At 36.4% G+C, this 2,541-nt stretch overlaps 1 long non-coding RNA gene across 1 annotated transcript; it reads left to right on the top strand.

Moving 5' to 3' along the window:
• Positions 1-544: 544 nt before the first annotated feature.
• On the top strand, positions 545-2,541 carry LOC121918387. The gene is made up of 4 exons (XR_006101221.1): positions 545-626; positions 747-782; positions 2,381-2,434; positions 2,526-2,541. It is a non-coding gene; the product is annotated as an uncharacterized LOC121918387 (long non-coding RNA).

Raw genomic sequence — 2,541 nt, 5'->3', positions numbered from 1 at the left:
TGGATCACTTTGGAGGTATGCTGTTTAAATGACACACACATCTTAAGAAGCCAGAAGCTGCAGCAAAGCTGTGTTCCATTCCTTAGGACTGGAGCGTGGCTTTGGAGCAGCTTCCAGACTCTTAGGATGCATGCATCATTTAAACAGCATACCTCCAAAGTGACCCAAAGCAGCTTTATTTTGGCCTGTCTCATCAGGCCCAATGAAACCAATAAAAATGCAAACAGTGAGAGACAGGTTGAGATAGGGTTTAAGGAGACATAGAGACAGGTGTGAAATAAAAGATTTGTGTAAATGAAAAAAGGAAAGAAAAAAAAACCCAGCCTACTCTGCTATGTGTTGCAGTCCACAAAGGCTAAAGCAGCAAGAGAACTCAAGAGGAATGGACATCTGTTCATTTCTTTTTCTCTCCTTTAGACAGTATCATTTCAAGCCAGATTCATGCTACCACTCAGTTTGGATGAATACAGCAGCTGATTCACTGGTGAGATCTCATATATTGCTTCTTTTAATTAAATGAACAAATAAATTCCTTTATGTTTTTACAGGGTGAAAAGGGTGAGCCAGGAGCTATCTATGCCTCAGTCGACTCATTAACAGAATTGGTAGCAAGACCAGGAGAAAAGGTAGCTTTACTGGTTATCTGTTTCATGGAAATACAATTTTTTTTGTATTCCTTTGCTAAATGTCACATAAATGATACAGCATTGTCTTAAATCACTGATATATAACCTCTCTTCTCACAGGGTGAACCTGGAGTAATGGGACCACCTGGACCAATGGTGAATTTCTGATTTTTTTAAAATAAATAAATAAATCCATGCTCTTTGTTTATACAGCTCCACTGTAGTTGAGAAACATGAAACTATTTCCACAGCCTCCAAATATTAGTAGAGGGAATAAAAGATAGAAGGAACGAGCTGGAATGAGTATTACTGTAGAAAACAAAGCTCAGCTTAAAAATGAGAACCATACAATGATTTCACATATGTGAATTTTTTTCTAAAATGAGTCTTTTAATAAAAACCACACACAATAATATTCTTTTTCAGTGCCCCCTGTGCTTTGAATTTCTTCCCAGAATATTTGTATGGTACCAGAATCAAACTTGCTGTTTCCATGAAGCCTTCGACAAGCCCTTAGAGCTCATCCCAACTGAAAATAAAACCTAAGTACATGATTTACTTTTGCCCTTTCCTCTCCTCCATAGATTATTTGTTATCTGCTATACTTTTGAATTTTAAAATTATGAACATTTTTTATTCTATGTATCTGTAGTCTACCTCTTTTTGTACTGCCTTCTACCTCACTAAGCATTATAGTCTTTTTAGTGAGTCATGTCTTTTCATGATAATGGAGGTAAAACAACCTCAGTTTAGTCTCTCCAAACAAACTAACAGGTCCTAGAGCAGTTTATTAGCACTTCAAATAAATAAATAAAAACTTCTTAAATGATTCATTCTTGAATATTAGGGCGAAATAGGTGAAAATTTATATTGTTATTGTCTTATGAATGCAGTAATAGAATCATAGAATCTTAGAATCATAGAGCTGGAAGACACCCCAAGGGCCATCAAGTCCAACCCTCTGCCATGCAAGAATACACAATCAAAGCACCCAAACAGATGGCCATCCAGCATCTGTTTAAAAATCTTAAAAGAAGGAGACTCCACCACTCTATGAGGCCTCATGTTCCACTGTCAAACAGCTCTTATTGTAAGGAAGTTTGTCCTGATGTTTAGGTGGAATCTCTTTTCCTGTACTTTGAATCCATTGCACTGGGTCCTATTCTCTGGACCTGCAGAAAAGCAACTTGCTCCCTCTTCAGTATCACATCATTTCAAATATTTAAACAGGACTGTCATATCACTTCTTAACCTTCTCTTCTCCGAGTTAAGCATACTTTTATTTATTTTTTTTACTGCTTTAATAGTTGTCTCTTCTTTTTTAGAAGGCACTGAAGAAAACAATGATAAAAAAAGCATTTCGCAAAATGTATTAACTGGTCAAAATGCATTTTGCACTTTCAACGAATAAGTACTATTTTGTACAACATGCCACTGAGGCTTTTTTTCTCACTGGATTTCATTATATGGTTCTAGTTTCTTTTGTGTGTTCTTTCTAGAATTGAAGCTCCAAGAACAACAAATAGATACTGCACTACCATGTTCTCACAGATTTTTCTGAGAAAGAAAATGGATGACAAATACACTGAAGATCTTCAAATAGAACACAATAATCCTCCCTCCCTGCCTCATAAATTCCATGTATAAAAACCTTACCTAGAAGTACTCTTAAAATTAAAACTGCAAATGCAACCCAAGCATATTTCTCAAGTTTTTTTTCCCCTCTACTCATCACAGTACTTTTTTTTCTTTAGGGACCACCTGGACATTCAGGACCAAAAGGAGAACTTGGTTTTCCTGGCAGGCCTGTATGTACATCTTGTGGGAGAGGGATTAATATTTTTATCATTATTTTTATAGTATAGGAGCTGAGCCATTTGTTTGTGTTTCTTTCTCCAGGGACGTCCTGGGCTGA

The sequence above is a fragment of the Sceloporus undulatus genome, unplaced genomic scaffold (genome assembly GCF_019175285.1).
Source record: "Sceloporus undulatus isolate JIND9_A2432 ecotype Alabama unplaced genomic scaffold, SceUnd_v1.1 scaffold_10068, whole genome shotgun sequence".
In the NCBI taxonomy this organism is placed as follows: domain Eukaryota; kingdom Metazoa; phylum Chordata; class Lepidosauria; order Squamata; family Phrynosomatidae; genus Sceloporus; species Sceloporus undulatus.
Note: the sequence above shows the minus strand (reverse complement) of the source record. Positions and strands in the feature narration are given on the sequence as shown.